We start from the raw sequence: 21,194 nt of genomic DNA, 5'->3' as shown, positions 1-21,194 counted from the left end.
TCTTCGACGTAGGGGGAACACATCCCTGTGGGTGAAATGAGGGATAGGTTTGAGGATGTCAAGGAAAAACATCTGGACATGGCGCTTGAAGGCAGCAAGGCAGAATTAATCTCTACGGAAATTCCAGACTTAAAAGGTGACTGCAAAATCTATGGGACGGGCGGTCGAACAGCAACAAACTGCAAATCTCGCAGGCAAAATATGTTGCCCCTCCACCTCTTACAGCTACAGAGAGAAGAGGTCAAACTTCCTCAGGCAAGCAAGTGCAGCGCCGCCACATTAGGGGTAGGGAGGCCCCCTTTCTCAGGATCCACTGTGCCATCTGCTGACCCAGGTGCCGGAGCATCTATGAATCCGAATTCCTCTATCCCTCCCTTTTGGGATGCAGGATATTTCAATTTAGCAAGAATTGGATACTTACCAGGGATGCCGTCTCCCTTTTGCTTATTGTCCTCAAGACCATCCTACAAACGGCTGGTTCTTACCTCCGGATTGCCTTCTGCTTGGATGAACTTGTCAGCACTGCCAAAGGGGGCCATAGACCTGGTCCCTTGCTTGAAACAAAGCAAGGGCTGGCAGTCAGAGAATGCTCTACTGCCGAAGGAGGACAGGGGTGAGGGGGGCCGGTGTCCCATCTTGGATCTGTGACTTTTGAAATTGTACTTATGCACTAGCCAAGATTCTTCAGGCCTTAGAGACCTGCACGATTGTCTGGTCTCCCATGATCTACAGGATGCATGCTACCATGTGCCCATACATCGAAAGTACCTGAGATTTAAGGGGAAGGGGGAACTTTTATACCAATTCATGGTCCCGCCATTTGGCCTTTCTGCGACGCCCAGTGTCTTCACCAAGCTGCTGACTGTGGTAGCGGCTTGACTCACAAGGGAGGGTTTTCATGTTTTCCCTATTTGGACGACTGGCTCAACTAAGCTTGCTCCCCTGACCTGATGTTGGCACACTTTGCACCGTGTCTGCAGTCTAGCTTGGGCTTATCTCTGATCTTCAGCAAGCCCCTCTGGTTTATCTGAGTGGTCTTTGGCACTCACCTGGTCCGGGTCTTTCTGCCCTACGACAGATTAGCTAACATCTCCATGGTCGGTGTCTTTCAACCGCAGGACATTTTTCCTGCATCAGCTTTACTGTGCTTTATTTGTGTTATGGCCTCCTGCATCATAGTGCTAGAGGCTCGGCTACACATGAGGCTTCTCCAGTGGTCTCACTTTCATGGTTGCACCTCGGATCTCCTTAAGGTCTCGGCAAAGGTGACCACCTACTGAGAGGTGCGGTGTTTCAGCAAACCTGGGCCCAACTGACTCTAGTGGCAGATACGTCTCTGAAATGCTGCAGTGCTCACTTCCAAGATCTAACGGTCAGCGACCTGTTTTCTCCATCAGAAAGACAGAAGCGCATCAATTTGCTGAAGTTGCAAGCTATCAGGCTGACCATTATCACATTCCACCTCTCTGTAAAAAGCAAGACTGTGTAGGTTCTGATGGACAACTCCGTAGTTATGCACTGCCTCAACGAACTGAGTGGTATGGGTTCCTTACCTCTGTGCAGAGAAGCAATGTGATTGTGGTTCTGGGCTCTGAAGAAGGGCATTTCTCTCCTTGGAGGCCAGATGGCTGCTGCCAGACAGGGAGAGTGTAAATGTTTCAGAGTGAAGGTAATGTAATTTGTTTCATGAATATTGGTTGCTTTTCTAAACATGTGAAACCATTTTTATGGATTTGTTTTTAATGTGTTTTTACATTTTGGGTGGTTTTGTTACTACTTATATTTTGTTATTTAGTACATATTTTTAGTTGAAATTAAATGTTTTTGTTTGTGAAATGTATTACTCTTGTAATGTAAATGTTAATATGGTTGTAAATTGTGTAAGCTGTCTATACATTGATGTGTATTGAAATAAATGTTACTGAATATAATATTGTAATTTTGTTTAGTATATATTTTTGTCCTGTAGCTTGTTTTTGTTTACTACATATATTTCTAATTTTTAAAGGTATATTTTTTTATAATGCAAATTATAAAAATGAAATGTTCATGTGTATATAGTATTTTTAATTGTATGTTAGTTGCTTTTGTACTTAAAATATGCACAGAGTATTTTTTAATAGAAGTGTTGTATATGAATCGTATGTATATATTATCATTTATGTTTTTAATGATATATATTTCTGAGGCTTGTGGATCTGCTTGGGATCACATGCTTTGCATAGACCGCCATCTAGTGGTACGTGCAGAGTATTTCATGACTACGAAAGTCGAAAAGGGACGTTGACTGAGCGTGTTTATAATACTGTTGTACCCATGGTCCTTCATGCATCAAAGTCCCTCAGATTATTTGTTTCCTCCATAGTTTACGGTTACATGTTGCAGAGCTTGTGGCTTGTAGCCTTTATAGATATATTGCGTTGGAAATTTGTATTAAATATCTTGTTCGAACAACGCTTCTATCTCATCTCGACGGCGCTTCACAACTAACGAAGATGTACTGCAGTCTCCTCATCGACTGTTGTGGCTTCGGCCTACCATCGACCTTGGGCCTTCACAATAGGGCGAGAGGGGAGTGCGTTTACATTTGAGAATGCTGCCTACATTTTCTATTTTTCTCCTTTCTGCCACACTTTTTCTGGGTTCTTTTATCATGGAACACACCTTTTTTTTTACTTCTGTCCCACCTGCCATAAAAAGTACCCCTGGAAGGATACTAATAAGGTGTAGGTTTACAATCCATAAGTTGTCCCTTAGCACTTAGCAATCAGATGGAGCACTGCATGATTTGTGAGCGAGCCAAGCTTGTTGCAAGTGGCCTTGTGCATTCATATCTGACTGTTGCTGCTGTCTCACGTTCGTCCGTAATGGCTTGTGGCCTCGGTGCACATGTATTAGTGAGATGTTAACATTGTTATTTGTATTTTTGTTGTATTTTGTTCTGAATCCGACTCGGAGGTGAACACTTAGTTTAATAACTACCCAGACTAGATTTAGCTCCGTGCAGGTCCACTGTTAATGGGACTAAATTCGGCCAGGAGCCCCAAACCCACTGTCCTCAGATCCTCAAAGGGCTGAATTCCGGCACATCTTTCAGGGTTTGTCTGGACCTGAACGCTAAAAATGGCTTTGATACAAAGAAGTCACTCGCCACTTGAACAGCGTACCAACGAGACTCTATTAGATCTGCTCATTTTCAGATGTGCTGGTGTTCCTAGCACTCAGAAGCTGTGCTGTAGTAACCCTCGTCCAATTGAACACTGAGCTATTGTCAGCTAATCCTGACAGAGAAACCACACCTGTATTAAGAACCAACCTGCCTTGCACACTTTCAGCTTGTTTTAAATCCTGGAATATGCTGGACTTCGTGGTTTTCAAACATTAGAAAATAATATATTATCACCTGTATAATTGTCTTGCCCTTAGCCTGATACTTGCTAGTAACCTTCTCAAGTGTACTCCTGCATAGAATTGAAAGTTGGTGGCAGGGGATATTTCCTGCTGTGTTCTAAAATGATGCATATAAACTTTGTATTTAGTTAAATATTTTATTGTAAACAGTAGCATTCCACAGGAAGTAACTAAACATTTCACATTCGCAGTGACTTTACACTTTTCAAGAACATGGGCATCATGGATCAGGCCCTGGAGAAGTTGACCTTCTTCCTCCTGGAACGACCCTCCCTTGTCCAACTTGGGTCCTTTCTCTCCACCACCTCTCTCTCCACATTTGGTGCTCCTCAGGTCTCTATCCTCTCATGCTGGTTCTTCAATGTCTACCTGGCCCCTTTGGTCCACTACCTTCTCCTCTAACTTTGTGTTATGTGGATGGCAATCAGCTCTCCATCAGGCTCCCCTCATCCTCCTCTCTCGCTCATTCCAGACTGTTTATCTGCGAATCAGGATTGGTGCGCCTCCAACGATCGCTGCCATAATGTCAGTAAAACGGATCCTTTTCATTGGGACCCCTGTTCCCGCTTTCACCCTCTCACTCTGGTCGCCCACCTTGGGCCCTCTTCCTTCTCCTTCCTGTGAGCCAAAACACCTTGGTGTCATCTTCGATTCCGCTCTCTCCTTCTCTTCTCACATCACAGACCTTTCCAAGAAAGGCCCACTACGAGCTGCACTTCCTCAGAGGTGGTATTCTTTTTCTTACTTCCCCCACAAGCTCACTGTCTCCAGAGCCCTGGTTCTCTCTAGGCTGGACTTCTGCCTTCCTCCACTCTCTACCCTTTGCAACTAATCCAGAACAGGACTGCAAGACTTATCCTTGGCGTAACGCCCAGGGACAGTATCTCTTTATCCCTGAAACCTCTCCACTGACTCCCGGTGGCTGCAAGGATCAAGTTCAAGACCCTTTGCATCGTCCACAAGGCTTTCTGGGGGCAGGGCCTGCACTACATCCAACTCTCTTCCAAAATACCTTCCTCTCGAGCCCTTAGCTCAGCTACCTCCAACTCTGAGGGTCGGGCGCGTCTCCAGACAGAGAGTGGGGGGGTAGATCTCTCTTCTCTGCAGGTGCCTCCCTCTGGAATGGCCTCCCTGCCCACCAAACTTGAGCCAGATCACCTGAAGTTCCAGAAGCGGCTCAAGGCGTTACTTTTCTCTGCTTTCTTGCTCTCGCCTGCCTGCATGCCTGCGCCCAGAGTCTCTGGGTACCAGGCCCTCTCATGATCAGTCCTCCCTGCACTGCCTCTGGTCCTACCATGCACTTAGGGGCTGTAACTGTAACCCCACAGCCTCTTGCCTCCTTGCACTTACCCAAAGCCGCACTGCTGTGGCTGCACTCACTCAGAGCATTGCTGCCTTGATTGCACTTCCCCTTCCCTGGCACGCCTCGACATCCCCACCCCATCCCCCCCTTCTCTCCCTTCCCATTCACATTTGTGCTGTCGCACTTGCATAGTCCGAATGACACAAACCCTAGTAAGATAGTTCGTCTTGTCTTCACTCTGTCTCCCTCCCACCCCTTTGTCTTGTCACGCCTAGAAACACTTGTGTACAGGTGATTTATAAATGACATATATCATACATGTCGCCGCAAATGTGACATCCTTCAGCCTAATGCATAACAAAACATCCATCATCCGTTCATGATTTCAGTTCAGCCGTTCCTCACCTTCCCGAAGTCACACCAACCCATTGAACAGCACCAAACTCACTGTTGGTCCCACCACCGGGGCAGGACAAGTGGACTGGCCTTACAGTTCCATACGTTGAGTGGAGATTTTCGCTGGTCACAGTGTCGGGGTCACATTTGCTAATGAAAATGATGCATGGACCTTTGTCGAAGTTAGTCACATTTACCATTCTCCGCTGTTAATATCTGTAAACCATGATTTAATAGTCACATTACTAATGTATTGCTTTTATGTCATTTTTTTCAAAACATATACACACTTTAAGCTTAAATGAGTCATTTGGGTTTCAGCTTTCCTTGCTGGCTCCTTGCCGTCTTCCTTTGTTCTGCTGTGCAGAGATCAATAAACCTTTCCTGTGATGAAATGCAGCCACTCGCCTACCTTGCATTGCTTTGTCTAGTATTTTGCCAAAGCATGAAGCCTGAAAGTCTGGCTAATGGTATGCACATTTGCACAGATTCCCCAAGGAGGCAATAGTGCTCACAAACTAAAAGTTGTCACTTTAAATATACATTTCCAGACCCAAGAACTACCTCGCTAAAAAGCTTTCAGTAATCAGACCCGTTTAACCGTTTTGTTTTTCGGTGGGAGGCTGCAAATATAGCTGGAGATTCATGAAGTTCAAGGTGGGGGTTCATGTTCCGCAAACTCAATGATAAATCCATGCAAATCACCCTTTTTGAAAGTGCATTAGAAAGCCTATTCTCCATTATCATGAATGCACCACCACACAGTGCTCTCCCAACCTATGTTCCACTGAATTCCTTCTTACCAATCAGTATTTTCTATGTTGATTGTATGATCAGATATGTGCTCCTGGGATATAAAACTGCATTAACAAACTTATTGTGCCCCATCCCAAACGATGTCCATTGCCCATTTGTATTTGAAAACCTCAAACTGCACCTGATCAATGCTATTTATTTGTTAACATAAATAAGCAGGGTTTCCCAGCTTTTGGCAAGATGGTTCCAAAACATGATTTTGAAATGGGCCTCCACTTACGTTCTGCCAGTCCATTCTAGGCCATCTAACTAAACCCACCCACTCATTAACTATATTCGTGTTCTGATGTTCAGGTGTGGAAGTGCACTGATGGGGTCAAACAAGTCGAGGTCATGTAAACTTTGCTAGAGTTCATTTTCATGTAAATGCAGTTAACGTGCCCATTGTCATCTGTGCAATAAATGCGGTCTGGACTACAAACCTTAAATCATTTTAATCTGTGTTTTATTACATCTGATAACACAAGCTAGCTCTATAAACAAGAAAACTGATAGCTACGTTTGAAACCTAAATAGCCTTTGAAGACCTGTAAATGTTGCTGTTACAACTTAAAAACAATTATACTTGGTACCACTGCACTTGCACACGTCAGAATAATTTCCCATCATTAGTACCTAAACTCTAAAGCCTTTTGGGCAATGTTTGTGTGAAATTGTGCAGTACATTGCACCGTTTCTACCCTATTTCACAGACTTGGAAATTCAGCGCAAAAGATATTTGCCCACTGCTTTTCAGTCACCAGCCTCTACAGCAGCACCCTAGCAAAAATCCAGCGGATCAGAGTTAGGGTTTGAGACTCCCCTAGATAAACCCATATGCTCAAAGCTGGCTTTACCCAGCCTTAAATTCACATGGAGACAATATCAAGCTGGCCCTGAAAGCCACCAAACGCCCAGGTCCACCAACATAAAGTGTATTGTCCTTTTTAAATGAGTACAAAACATTTTAGAGGGGCAGCGCTGGTCTCAAAATGAGACCATGTTTGCACAGCGGTCATTTTAGACCTTCCTCACGGTTTCAACACACAAAGGTATGTCCCAAAAACAAAATCAGATGGAGTAGGACTGAAAAAAAATCATTTTTTACCACAATGGTTCCCCAAAAAGTACATTGGCCGGTAAATAGGCTTGCTCCCGTGGTGAAGCCAAAACTAAAACTACCACCAGCATTGGTCTCTAAAAAATGCATGGTGATAAAATGTCTGAGGGGCAAGATTTCGGGCTTAAAATGAACCCCAGTACTAGAAGCCATAGTGGATACAAAAGGACCATATTTTAAAAAAGGTTTGCACTGGCAGGACGACTTCAGAAACAGTCTGACAGCAAACAGTTGTCAAGAGATCCTAAAAATCAAAGGGGGGGGGGGAACAGCAGAACCCCCTAAAATCACATTCTGAACTAACAAATGGCATAAAAAAATTGTATTCCCTCACGCTTACTGGTATCCCTTATGTATTGCTCACAAATATGATTTGAAATCTAGATTTTCTGTGAGAAATCTCTTGCCTCCTTCTCATGTGGTGAGGGGGTGACAATTCAGTTGATTCTGGAGGAGCAAACTATATTGGGGTTTTACTCCCACTATTTTGCCATTCTGAAAAAATCTGAAGTTTTCTAATATTCTGGACCTTCTGTCTGTATCGGTTAGTGGAGACTTTCCTTGTGGTAACCTTACCTCAAATCCCTGCAGCCCTTGAATCGGGGGTGATTGGCTGACATCAATAGATTTAGATTATGCATAATTTAAAATTTCTTTTCAAAATGAGCCCTTGCAATTTCTGAGATTTCCGGTAGGTGACACTCATCAGTACACTAGCTGTCCCTTACCTGAAGAGGCAAATGGACGTTTGCTGAAACTGTTTGTGGTAAGAGCTTATTTGTACCTGCAAGAAATGCATGTTTATCATTAGTGTGCGACTGTTCAGGCAGGACTCGCCTTTCCAAAAACATACAACGTCCTACACAAGATGTGAATATTTATGGAAAAATCACGCGTACTTCCAGATTATGTGTCAACTGATTCACTTGGTAGATATTCTGGATACCATGCTGTGCAAAGCTTTTTTCCCGTAAAGATGCAGTTTTTGCAGTGCAACAGGCTATATCATTTTAAATCCAGAGAAAGGACACTGGCATTGAAGTTCCAGAGACAGCCATAACCTTATGCATTTGTCTGGTCCTTATTGCCAGATTTTTGTTTTGAGAAGGCCATGGCAGGTACAGTTTCGGCCTCAACTCCACCAACACAGACCGTGCCTGGGACGTCCGGTGCAAAGGTGTCAAATGGGTCATATGCCCTTAATCAAGTCGAAAACCATTTTGGTGCCGAGGCAGCCTGCAGTGGAAGAGTCTAGTGCCAATGCTGCGTTTCCCCCGTTGATGTCAGCACTGATGCAGTTATGCACCATTTTAAAAAAAAAAAAAAAGCAGATTTCTTTGCATCCCTGAGTAAACCGTATGTGATGGCTTGGGGATCCTATCCTCTTTGGCATGAAGCCCTTGGCAGGTGGGGGCTGTACCAGGAACCAGACGTTATGTCAGACCAGGCAAAGCTCTTAGAGCTGGTGGTAACTTGGCATAACCCGAGTGGGCTAGAAACGTCCCCTGACATTGCGCATACACACTCAAATGCCCAGTACTGCAAATTGGTCGAATAGACGGTCTTTGCTCTTGGTGCCTTGCCAGGCCACTTCAACAATATGAATTGACAGACATATTAGACAATGGACCGCAAATACCGGATCGGATTACAACATTATGGCAACATCCATATTCAGCGGCAACCTTACATAGAAATATAAGCCTGCGACAGCGTCCTTCATGTTTTTGCAGTGTACCCGATACCGGAAGCTCTGGTAGTGAACTCTAGGCCATATATGTTGAAACTCCCTACAGACAGGGAGTCGAAAAAAAAGGATGCCCTTGCAAAGGTTTTTACATCTGGGAGCATGGCGCTAAAGGCTGTCAACACTTTTTGCGCTTTAGCTAAATACTCCTACATACTTTGCAAGACAATTTCAGAGGCAGCCAACCATTTCCCCAAAGGGGAAGTAAGGGATGGCTTCCTGGACATTAACAATGCTAAGGAGGTGATATGCCAAGGCATTTTGGCAGACCTCGATGCAGCTGGCGGTAATGGTAGATTGATGTGGACTTTGACGAGCTTTGGAGAGCTTTATGTCTCCGCGGGTCTGGCTTCTCGCCAAATGTACAGGCTAAGCCCGTCAATATGGCCTTCTATGGCAAACCCCTTTTTTTCAGACTGAAGGCTGAGGAGTCCCTGTAAAGGTTCAAGGACTCCAAGCTTGCAGCAGAGTCTCTACGACTGGCGATCCAGCAACCCACCAAGCAGTCCTTCTCATTCAGTTCCAGGAGTAAGGGCTTAGGCTTTAGACCATTTTCAAGTAGGTTGCAGTTGCCCTAAGCCTAACTGGGGAGAAGGTTTTCACGCCTGGGTCGGGGTAGAGGAGCAACAAAAGGCCCAATCTTTTGCAACCTCAATGTTGGCGGCACCTGCATCTTTGAAAGCCCTTTGAGTTCTCACCACATGCTTCAGGTTGGAGGAAGAGTCTCTGGGTACTGGTACATGTGGAAGAAAGTTACCTCAGACGCCTGGGTCCTCCAGTTTGTGGAACCAGGACACAATCTGCTTTTGATGTCGATACGCTGTCCTCGAGGGCCTCCGTTGAGCTGACGTCACCGGATGTTATAAGTAGGACGCACGACACCTGTAGACTCAGTTCCGTTTTTTCCGCAAACGTGTTCGCTTCGGAGATCTCGGCGCGCCTCGGTTCTTCTGAGTATTATTCTATCGGTTCTTCGAACTTGTTCGTTTGAGAAGATATCATGTCTTTGTGGTCGTCTACCCTGTGGCCGGGTTTCAAGAAGTGTCAGGACTGCGGTTCCAAGATGTCGCTGAAGGACCCGCACGACGCCTGCCTCTGGTGCCTCGGTGAGGACCATGCCGTGGATGATTGTGACGATTGCCAGTCGTTAACATCGAAGGCCTTGTGGGAGTGGAAGAAGCTTTCTGTCGGTAGGATTTCCAAGCCTCGTAAATCGAAATCCGCTGGGCTTTCGACCGACTATTCGAGAGGCGACTCTCAGCGTTGTTGGTGTAAGTCAAGGGGTCTCGGTCCCGGAGTGGTTCCCGCCATTCCTCTAAGAGGCACTTGTGGAAGCGCCGTCACCAGTCGCCTTCCTCGTCCGAGGACTCTGACCGTCGGAGGGTTGCTTGTCCCACCAAGCACTCTCTTTTCCTGCGGAATGGGATGCTTTCCATACGGAGATGATGGCGATTTTTCAGTCGCAGGGCTCCGTTCCATGCGCCTTCGAAAGAAGCCGGCAGGGAACGTGCTAGGGCCACCGCTTGCATGCCTTCGGGCTCGGGTGGTCAGTGCGATCATCGGGCACCTTCGAGGTCCCGATCGCACAAGGTGAATCACTCTAGTCCTGCCTGCTCCAGGTCCCGGTTCTTGACGCCCTCGAGACCGTCAGAGCCTGTGAGGTCTTTGAAGAAGACGTCGACGCCATCGGCGCCATGTCCGTCGAGGGACTCTCTCGAGGCATCAACGCCATTGGCACCGAGGCCGCCGAAGGACACGCTCGGGGCAGCGCCCTCGAGGCCTGTGTCGAAGACATCTGCGCCACGCTCGACGTCGACGCCGATTCTGTCGATGCCCTCAACGCCTTTTGTAGAGGCTTTACCGGAGGTACCCCATGCATCGGTGGAAACTCGGAGGAAGGCCCTGATGTCGGTGAGGCCTGTCTTTAAGCCTTTTTGTGACCTCCTCCAGGGATTTATTCCACCCTCTGGATTATATTTCTGAGGTGGAGGAAGGGTCTGAGGAAGGTTTGGTTCCGGATGAGGTTCCTGACGAAATAATGTCTGGTCATAGCCAGATTGAAGATCTGCGTCAGTCTTTACACAACGCCAGTGGTCTGAACACCTCTCTGGAGGCAGAGTTCGGTAGGCCTGAACCAGGCACGCATGCAGAGTCCTCGTGCCGGCGGCTGATGTCGAGGGTGACGGAGTACTTGGGGTGGTCTGCGCCACCAGTGGATTTTCTGCAGGATGACCTGACAGATATCTTGGACCAAGGTCCACCAACTGACCCGGTACTGCCATTCCATATGGCCTTGCAAAGAAGGGTGGCGGCGGCTTGGACTGCTCCGGAGAGTCTCCCGGCAGTGGGTAAATCGTTGCTGAAAAAGTACCGCCCAGCCAGTGGCGACCCCGGCTACTTGCCCATGCGCCCTACTTCGGAGAGTTTGGTGGTGCAGGCGGCTACAACCCCAGCAAAACAGGCGTCGTACCCTACTATTTTGATAGGGACGACAAACGTTTTGACGGTTGGGCGAAGAAAGTCTTTTCGTCAGGGGGTATGGCTTTGAAAGAAGCCAACTCCGTGTGTGCCCTAGCACGTTTCACTCACACTCTGTGGAATTGTTTCATTGGTGGCTGAACATATTCCCGAAGGGGAGAAACGGGATGGCTTTCTTGCCCTTGTACAGGATGTGTGAGTCGGGTCTAGACGTGGCAGACTGTGTCAGCCGGTCCATGGTGGCGAGCACTATGATGCGCAGATTTGCGTGGTTGCGTAAGTCAGGGTTTGCGCCGGATGTACAAGCCCAGCTTCTCAACATGCTCTTTGATGGTGACCATCTTTTTGGCAGCAAGGCCGACGAGAGCCTTGAGAGGTTGCAGATCTCCAAAGCTGCAGCCAAAGTCATTGAGCGCTGCAGTTCGCCAACCTCTGCCTTTTCACCCTAGGGTACAGCAATGGAGGGGGAGGTTCCTTTCGATACTACTCTTCCTTTGGTAGATTGAGGGTAGCTGCAAGTCAAAGGGGCCAACATAGTACCAGAGGTGGAAAACAAGGTACTCAAGGTGGCAAGGCCACTCGGGCAGTTGCCTCTTTGCCCTCAGGCACTGCCGCAGCCGCTTCAGCTCAGTCATGAGGCCATGTCCCATAGTTCGCCGGTTGGGGGGGAAGGCTGGCGCAGCATCTTGTAGAATGGCGTTCCATTACTTCAGATGTGTGGGTTCTGGAGATCATAGCCCATGGCTACTGTCTTCCTTTCCGGCAGAGGCCTCACGACAATCCACCAGGGAATCTCTTTGAAGAGTCCTGATCCGCTCCTTGCGCAGGAAATCAAATCCCTGCTGGAGAAAGGCGCCATAGAACTGGTGCCTGTAGCGGAGAGGAACAAGGGATGGTATTCCCATATTTTTTGATTTCGAAAAAAGACTGGGGATTGAGACCCATCATGGACATGCGTGGTTTGAACAAGCTCCTCAGGAAGGACAAGTTCAAGATGGTTACTCTCTCAAGTCCTCCGGGCCCTTCAACTTCAGGACTGGTTGGTGTCTCGACCTCAAGGGCGCTTAGTTTCATGTGCTGATTCATCCCAAGTACAAGAAATACCTGAGGTTCGCGGTTGGTGACTCGCACTTTCAGTTTCCGGTCCTGCCGTTCAGATTGACCTCCGCCCGAGGGTCTTCACCAAGCTCATGGAGAAGTGCTAGACACATCCCTGGGGCAGTGTTCGCCTCCCCAGTTGAGGGCTCATCACATTCTGCAGATGCTGGACAAGTTTCAACATGCCTAGAGTGTCCCGGCGTTCGAGTTCTTGAGGTTGCTCGGCCTCATGGCTTCCTGCATTTTACTGGTGCCAGAGGCCAGGCTGCGGATGAGATCTCTGCAGTGGGCTCTCAAGATGCAGTGGTCGCAGTCCTCCGGCAGGATGTCGGATCCCGTTCAGGTGCCGACCTCAGTCGCCCAGGATTTCCTGTGGAGGGACCGTCAAAGGCAATCTGATGAAGGGGGCTCCATTTTGGCTACCCTGGCCGGAGGTGACGATCGTGACGGACGAATCCCTCATGGAATGGGGAGCTCATGCCAGCAAGTTGACAGTCAGTGGTCGTTTGTCTCCGTCGGAGTCCAGACTCCATATCAATCTGTTGGAGCGGAGGGCCATGAGGCTAGCTCTGAAGGCTTTTCTGCCAACTGTGCGAGGGAAGAATGTCCTGATTCTGACGGACAACACAGTAGCCATGCACTACCTCAACAAAAAGGGGGGGGGGCAGGGTCACTTCCTCTGTGCAGAAAGGCGATGCAGCTCTGGTTTTGGGGCATCCAGCAAGAAATTTTGATCGCAGCAGTTCAACTGGCCGTAGAAGAAAACGAGGCGGTGGACGCTCTGAGCAGGCAGAGCACAGCCTCTCACGAGTGGGAGCTGGCTCAGGTGAGTATCCTGGAGATCTTCACCTTTTGGGGGACCCCTCTAGTGGATCTCTTTGCCACCAGTGTCAACCGGAAGTGCGAAAGATTCTGCTTGTGGGAATTTCCTCCTCGTGAAGCCTTAGGGGACGCGTTCGTAGTGGAGTGGTCCTTCCCACTGCTGTACGCGTTTTCTCCAGTCCCCGTCATTCTGCAAGTGCTGAGGAGGTTACGGAGGTTCGGTTCCCGAATGATCCTCATTGCTCCGGCATGGGCCCGGAGAACGTGGTACCCGGACCTTCTCGACATGTCCATCTGCCCTCCATGCCGTTTTCCCTATCGAGATGATCTGCTCTCACGGAGAGGGGTCAGGTTCTACATCCAGAGGTCAAGTCCCTCAATCTTCATGCTTGGCTTCTGAAAGGTTGAGATATAAGGATTGGGACCTCCCTGAAGACGTGATGGAGGTGTTGCTTTCGGCCAGAAGGCCTGCAACAAAGTCCCTGTACCGTTGCCGTTGGAGAAAGTTCTGCGACTAGTGCAGGGTTAAGAATGTGGATTCTTTTTCATGTGCCATTCCTGTGGTTCTGTCTTTTTTTGCTTTCGTTAGCCCACAAGGGCCTGCAAGTGGGTACCACTTAAGGGTTACCTGGCGGTGCTGTCTATATTTAAGCGCTCGTCTGAGGAGTGTTCTTATTTTAAGATTCCTTTAATTTCGGAGTGTCTGAAAGTGCCCACTAATGTGTTCCCACCGTCACCTTTCCAGGTGCCCGGTTGGGATTTCAACTTGGTTCTAAAATTCCTAATGGGTGCTCTATTTGAGCCTTTGCATTCTTGTCCTTTGAGACTGTTGACCCTTGAAACTGTATTTTTAGTTGCGGTTACTTCCACTCGCAGAGTGAGTGAGTTGCAGGTACTATCTTCTAAGCCACCCTTAACGGTGTTTCATAAGGACAGGGTTGTCCTGTTATTCCTCCGGCGTTCTATCCTCCTCCACATCCTGGTAAGGAAGAGGAGAGGCTCCATAGGTTGGATCCTACGAGAGCTTTAAGTTTCTACATCTCACACATTTCCCGGGTCAGAGTGGATGATCAACTCTTTGTAGTTTACGCTGGAAGGCGTTTGGGACAAGCTGTTACTAAGCAGACTTTGTCTAGATGGATTATCTTGACAATTTCTGAATGTTACCGCTTGGAGGGTAAGGACCCTCCGGTAGGCTTATGGGCCCATTCTACTAGAGGTGTGGCTGCCTCTACTGCTCTGCAGAGGGGTGTTCCCATTCGTAACCTTTGTGAATCAGCCACATGGGCCTCTGTCCATACTTTTGTCAAACACTACTCCTTGGATTCTATCCAGGTGCAAGATCTGGCCTTTCGCAAGGCGGTCCTTTATTCTGCAATTTAATTGGGCATTCTAAAATTTAAAATTTCTAAATTCTTTTCCCACCTCCATACGTTGGTACTGCTTTGGGAATCTGTCATTGATATGGAATACGTCGGAGGAACCAATCCCTTCAAAGACCAAGTTACTTTCTTACCTGGTAACGTTCTTTCTATGGGATGTTCCGATGATGTATTACACATCGTACCCTCCCAACCTGCCCCGCTACAGAATTTCTTATGCGATTGCAGCTTACGTTCCTGCAAGGCTTTCTGTGGTCATACTGGCCGAAGATTCGTGCCACACGTTCTGGGGAAAAAACTACAACTGAGGTTACAGGCGTCGTGCGTCCTAATTATAACATCCGGTGACATCAGCTTGACGGAGGCCCTCGAGGACAGCGTATTGACATCATTGACGCAGGACGCAGATTCCGAAAATCTTCCAAAGCAGCACAGCTGTCGTGATTACTTGTCATAGATGTCGAATACGTCGTCGGAATATCCCAACGAAAGAACGTTACCAGGTAAGAAAGTAACTTGTTCTTCTCAGACGTTGCCAGGACAGACAACTATTAGGCAGAATCCTGTGCAGTGCCCTTAGGGACCACTACACACAATTAAGACTACAAGTGGTAATACAAGTACACCTTTGGTACAAGCCTGTACTACTATGTTAGTGGTAGCAGTAGCGGAGCAGCCAGGCTTATCTCAAGAGTGTATGAGCAGTAGAAGAGATTACACAAAGGGACCACAATTACTGTGACTCAAGCAAACACTGACTCAAGGTTTCAGGTAAAAAATATAAGTACATTTATTTTTTAAACCATCTGTAGTACACAACCCTTCTACTAATTCAAAACCACATGTGAAACACACTACAAACAACCAATTCACTTGGTACAGTATAACTCAAGGTAAGTACCCTATGTTTTAAACGACCGGTGTTGTGAAACAAAAGGCGTTACCGGGAATACATATGCGATCACTTTTTGACAGTAATGACAGTTCGGTCTTACAAAAGATACGTGTATCTGCGGCAAGAAATGTTACCGGGGCAAAAACACACTTTGCACCGGAGTTAACCAGAGCGAGTTGGGGGCAAAAATCATAGGCAATACTTTTGTCAAGGCAGACAGAATCGGAGAACCCTCGCTGACAGAAATACAAAAGTCAATAGGCCGGAGCCAGTGTCAAGTGGAACCGGGTTCCTGTTGCTGAGGATCACACACAGTTCAAGATTCAACGTTGCCAGGAGTACTTGGATATTGTCAACAGGGGAAGCAAAAGTTATAAGGATGGAAGACAAGGGCAAGCCTTGGATGAGGAGAAAAGGGATTCACCCAAGTTCCTCGAAGCAGAACACAGTACCTTATTCAAGGAAGAAGCTGGTGCCACAGCAGTTGTTCCTGGTAGTTTCCTGCAGACCCACAGTTCCTGGTGCTTCGGTCGTGGAGACGAGAAGGACGACGTCTGGAGGGGTCTGCACTACCCAGGGATAAAGCCAGCAGCAGCGACGGTGAATAAAAGGTGCGCTCTTTAAAAAAACAGGAGAGGCTCTTCAGATGGCTATCCGGACCACTACAGCAGTGTGTAGCGATTTCGACCATGAAGAGGATCCTCTGGCTGTGAGAGATGAGCTGGTTGACCCCACCAAGCTCAAGGGAAGAAGACTCCGGACTGGATCTTCGCTGGTCGTCGAAGGGTAGATAGCTCAGGCCTGCAGCAGGGCTTCACCGGCACGGGGTAGTTGCAGCAGCTGTCTTCTTCTCCGCTTTTCTTCGGTTCCTTGTAGTTCCAGTGAAGTCTCTGCCTTCTAGCCCAAGAGTCCTGCCTTTTATGCGAAAATCCCCCATTCACACAGCCTGGCTGTCAATCACGCAGCAGGGTGTTTGTTCAGCTAGACAACCACCCCAGCCAATCATGGCAAAGTGCAACTTGGGTTTCCTAGGATCCCCTGTGCAGGGGGTGACTACACCCCTCCCTCACATTCAGCCCACCTAGACACCCAGGCGCGTAGAGGAGGGCTTATTGGCAGAAGCCCTCCAAAAGACGGTGAACAAAGAAGGCAAACCTGGTTTGCCACGCAAAGTAAAACACAAGAAGGAATTTAACAAAAAGAAATGGCGAATAAACCCGACCGGAGCAAAAAGAAAGAGTATTTGGTCAAGCAGGTTTATGTTCGAGGCTAATATAATAGCCTAAAACAGTACCACGTTTATATAGTATAATCGCGGTAGAAAAGTTAGGGTAGTTACCACTGCCACCAGCCAAGTCCAAATGTTAAAAGAGCAAAACAATGCTCTAGGAGGTACAGATAAAAAGGGCTAAGGATTAACCCTTTCCAATACTCCATGTAAGATGGGGTGTACTGGATCTGTGGTTATTTGACTATGTAAAGTTATGGGCAACTTTACCCTTTTCTGGGGGACTGTAGTCAGCCCCAGAAATGGTGTCGTGGGAAGTCTAAAGGACAACCCTGTGTCACTGCACTGAAGGTGCTGTGTAACACATAAGAGGGGGCTACTGAAGTGGTGTACTGCAGAGTCCACAATCACAAAAACAGATGAAATACACATGGCAAAACACAGGTAAGAGCGGGGGAAAAGCTCAAACTCTTGCCAAGTGGAAAAAATAAACTCCAGAAATCCAGCAAAGCTGCTGGGGGACTCACTAGGTAAGGGAAATTAGCCATTGAATGAGAATTCTCCCTAACAACCACTGCCTCTTCCTCGGCAGCCGGAATCCAAGTTCTAAGAGGAATCGAAAGCTCTACTCATGAAGGGTGCAGTGGAGGAGGTACAAGCCTATGTGAGTAGTGCAGGCTGGTACTTCTGCTACTTCCTGGTACCAAAGAAAGTGGGAGCACTGTGATGCTGGAAATGCATTGGAGGGATAGAGACTTGATGTCCTTGTCCTGTACTTCTTTTATCATGTGTGTTCTGTGTTATTTTCAGCGCAGGAGTCCATGTGGGACTCCTGGCAGTGCAGCTCTGCCTCTTTTTGGTTTGGTGAACCGACCCTTGGGGATATCCTTATTGCACCGATCGGTGGGGGTACAACCCTGAACCCTTAGTGTATGTTTTTAGGCACCTGTGTGTGGCCCACAGAGCAGGGTATGGGCTGGTTGCAGCTCCATGCTGAATTTGACAAGTGCTCTGAGTATCCTACATTTTGGGATACCCGGGCCCTGCCATTGGAATCAGTTGATTCCTGATAGGAGACAAGATGGCCCATGTAGCCTCTTGCTTTCTATTGCCTGTTACCTTGTTTCCCCAAGTCCTGGGAATCCCTGACTCTGTCCCTTCCCCTGACTGGCTGTTGGGTGGAAGTTCATATATGGTATTGTGGGGAAGTCCAGGCCAAACTGGCTGGAACCTTCCCAGTGACTGTATGTTGTGTACACCCTTGGGCTGGGACCTGGGTGAATGGAGTGTGACCAATATACATTTCATGTTATGGGTGTCTGGTTTCTGGTGTATGACACAATGACTGAGACAGCCCTGCCCGAAACTGGTATGAATGCAGTGTGGAGTGCTGAATGGCTGGGTTCTTGTCCCAATCCACATTCCTTGTTGTGAGTGTCTTGATCGAGAAGAATGGCCTGAATGCACGGTAAGCCTGATTGGCTGCCTCCCTGCGTGAATTCCCCGCTGAATGATTGGCTGCTGAGCTTGGCCCAGCAGTGTGAATTAGAGACAGAGCAGTATATCTGGGGACCTCTCACTTACTGGAATTGTTCAGAAGCTGAAGTCGAAACTTGATGCTTACTCTCGAAGCCGAACCAGAAGAAGAATCGCGGCTGCATTCCTTCAACACAATCTGAAAGCTGTCGGGCCTTCGAGAACTGATCCAAGAGAGGACCTCGCTAGGAGACCTCTTCCCGAGCTACGAGGCAACATCGTGCACCAGCTAACCTCACCAAGGCACCCTGGAAGTCCGTCATCGAAAGGCTGCCGACCGGAGGCTGGGACCGCCGAGGAATCTGAAGTGAAGCGCCAGGACGTCAAGGCCATCAACGACCGCCACTGTCGACCGAGGTTCGGAGGATCGCTGTAACCTCGTTGACCAGAGCCTGCTGCCTCAATGACATTGTTCTCCTGTTCTTCACAGAGGCTCAACGATCCGTGGCTCCTGCCTTAAAGGGAGTTCATTCAAGAAGGATCCGTCGACGACCCAACGTCACTCTGCTAAACCATGTATATTGGGGTAGTAGAACCTTTTTAGAAGGAACCAAGACAATATTAAACAATCTATGGACTGGGCTTGTTGATGCCATTCTGTTAGGCAGAAACCTGTGCAGTTCCCCTAGTGACCACTGCAAAAGGCTTAAGAGTATAGGTGTTGGCAGTAAACCCAATTGGTAGCAGTCTGTACCACCCAGATTTACCTGGTAGCTGTGGCTGAGCAGCCAGACTTCTCTCAAGAAGAGCTAGACAGTATATAGAGTATACAAGATAGGTACCAAAATACAGTAGCACAAGCAAACACTGACCAGAGCTTTGGTAACAATATCATTATTTATTTAAAGACACACTTAGAAACACTCCAGCACTATTATTATAAGCAAGTTCAAAAACACAGTCACTATTAATATATATACATCCCTTATTCCTTATTAGACAAGTCTTAGTTAACACCACTTATTTCCAGACAGAGGTGAGCGCTTAATTAACTAAAGATGGCACTCCAATAAGTTTAAGAAAAAGGGAAGGAAAAGCACACAACACAATACTTTAGAAGCACCCAGCAAGGCAGGAAAGTCAGTCTACTAATGAGCAAAAAGTTCAGACGCCAGGCTCCCTCTTGGAGAGAGTAGAACACCACTGTGCCCAAGATCACACAGTTTAAAAGTCTTGAACAGTCTTGCAGGGAGTTCAGAAAGGAATTAGTTCAGCTTTAGAAAAGTTCAGTTAGCCAGCCTAGGGCCAACCCAAGTGGTAAGGTGAGGCTTTAAGAGTCACCCCACACAGACCGTTGCGAGGGAGGCTAGGCGGACACAGTACCTTTAAAATGGAGAGGATCCTCCAGCGGGGGCAGTTGTTCCTGGCAGCGGGTGCAAGTCACGGCGTCTTCCAGAGGAAGAGATGATCTCGACGTGGAGGAAGGCTGAAGGTCGTTGCACTGCCAGGGAAGAAACCAGCCGCTGAGTTCTCCGGTTAAAAGGTACTACCCTTTTATTCGCGGTAGTGGAGAAAACGTGGTATCCCGGTTGCCGGGGTGCTTGGCACAGGCAAGGTGGCCACGAGATGATCTGGGAAGGCGAAAAGGCGGGCAAACTGGTTATCCCCACCAGTCAAAGGAAGAAGACTCTTCGGGATGAAGATCTCCTCTCTCGTCGGAAGAAGTGGTGAGACGGTTCAGCAGGGCTCCACCGGTGGTGTTGTCGTTGCTTCTCCCTCTTCGTCGTTGCTGCTCCCTCTTCGGATTCTTTGGTCCTGTGGCGACTTCTGAAGTTCCAGTCCCCAGAGTCCTGCTTTTATGCAGAAAACCCCCATTCATCAGTCCTAGCTGTCACTCCAACATGGTAAGTGGTGAGCCGGGCGGCTCACCACTGGGCCAATCACACAAGAGTGCGACTTGAGTTCCCGAGGCAACTCAGTCCAGGGTGCATAAACCCCCTCCTACACCCGCTGTGGTACCCAGACAGAGTGGCACCACTTTTGGAGGCTTCTGTGGAGAAGCCTGCCAAAAAGTGGAACAAAGGGCTCGACTTGGGTTGGAGTCACAGAAGCGAACACCAACGCCATTTTGGAACCGAGTTTCGGCAAAAAATACCAACCGGTGAATTTATATTAATTTAATAAACCGGCGGTATGTTCGAGGCTATATTAAAAAGTGGTAGCCTCGAACAATGGGAAAATCCCATAGGAATATAAATAGTATCCACTGCCACCAGCCAAAACTCGGTCGGGGGGACTGGACAGTGCCCCCTCAAACAACAGACCCCGGGGCAATCGAATTGCCCCGACCAGTACGTCCACAATATGATGGTTTGTACTGGTTCTGTTCACAATTTAAGACTAGTAAAGCCAATGGTGACTTTACAGGTCCTGGGAGACAGTAGTCAGTCCCAGGGTATGGAGTCTATGTTTGGGGGTCGCTACGACACCCCTGGGTTACTGCACGGAGGGTGCTGTGTAACCCACATACGAAAAACACATGAAGCCTTATGGGGTAAAGGACCCCATAGCCCATAAAACACATACAAAGTCAAAGGAACACCACAAATCATGTCTGGGGGGGGGGAGAGTCTCACTCTTAGCAGGAGAAAATAATAACCCCACAAATCCAGCAAAGCTGCTGAGGGACTCACTAGGTTTGTGAAATTAATCTTAACAGAGAATTCTCCCTAACACATTCATTTACAGGTTGCCCAAGTTGGGGGCGGGGGGTGCTCCCACATAACTGTCGAGGGGTAGGGACCCAGTATTCTGCCAGTTGTTTAACCCAACTCGTCTTCCCTCTTATGTCTATTGTTGATTTGCTTTACTATTTGATTTGTATGCCATTAAGGCTGTCTGCAGTTGGTATGTTTTAATGGAATCAAGAGTTACCTGTGGTAGCACATAGATATTGTACATATTTATCATTTTAGTATTGCCTGAGCACAAAGTGTTATTGTGTGTATATATTCTGAACCCTATTTATATAAAGAACTGTTTT

At 47.8% G+C, this 21,194-nt stretch overlaps 1 protein-coding gene across 2 annotated transcripts in view; it reads left to right on the top strand.

Moving 5' to 3' along the window:
- TTC3 (tetratricopeptide repeat domain 3) overlaps nt 1-21,194 on the top strand; it is a 2,698,168-nt gene that overhangs the window by 575,163 nt on the left and 2,101,811 nt on the right. The window lies entirely within an intron of this gene.

This window comes from Ambystoma mexicanum, chromosome 7p (assembly GCF_040938575.1).
Source record: "Ambystoma mexicanum isolate Mex_15411 chromosome 7p, UKY_AmexF1_1, whole genome shotgun sequence".
Classification (NCBI taxonomy): domain Eukaryota; kingdom Metazoa; phylum Chordata; class Amphibia; order Caudata; family Ambystomatidae; genus Ambystoma; species Ambystoma mexicanum.
The sequence above is the reverse complement of the archived record's forward strand: the minus strand, read 5'-3'. Positions and strand labels throughout refer to the sequence as shown.